The sequence below is a fragment of the Elephantulus edwardii genome, unplaced genomic scaffold, assembly GCF_000299155.1.
Source record: "Elephantulus edwardii isolate Elephantulus edwardi_28Jun2011 unplaced genomic scaffold, EleEdw1.0 scaffold00528, whole genome shotgun sequence".
NCBI lineage: Eukaryota > Metazoa > Chordata > Mammalia > Macroscelidea > Macroscelididae > Elephantulus > Elephantulus edwardii.
The window spans coordinates 427,721-428,265 of record NW_006400278.1 but is presented as its reverse complement, the minus strand read 5'-3'; positions in this window follow the sequence as shown (position 1 = coordinate 428,265).

Below are 545 nucleotides of genomic sequence, written 5' to 3'. Positions count from 1 at the left end.
TGGTTCCTTTCATTTTTCCAGTAACTCTTTCTCCTTTATGGTTTTTATCCTTTGTGAATATCCTGAATCTGAAAAGTAGACTTACATTACTGTTTTTTTCACAGAAGTCTGTCCTCTATGACTTCCTTTGTTTTGGGACTTATATTGTCATACTGGAATTTTGTCAGGTATTCAATACTTTAGTGATCGAGAGACTTTATTCCGTGAATATACACAGATGAAATTCTTAAGGACGAGCCCACTGTGGCCTTCCGTGTTCCAACAGATGTCAACATTGTGTGACGAAAAAGCTTTAGAACAAAACCAAGACAATGACTTTAGGTGAGTTTCAATCAAATGAAAAATAAAATAAAAATCTTCCAACACCTTTTAGGAAACAATGACTTGTTAAACAGCCATCAAAACGTATTAAGATTTTTAAAAGTAAATACAGGAGCAGTAGTTTTGGTAGATTTAGACTTTGAAGAGTCCTAAGGCAAAACCCTTACGCCTTCATTTTGGTTTTACTACGGGCCCATGAGAGCACACTTACAGCTTAGTGTTGT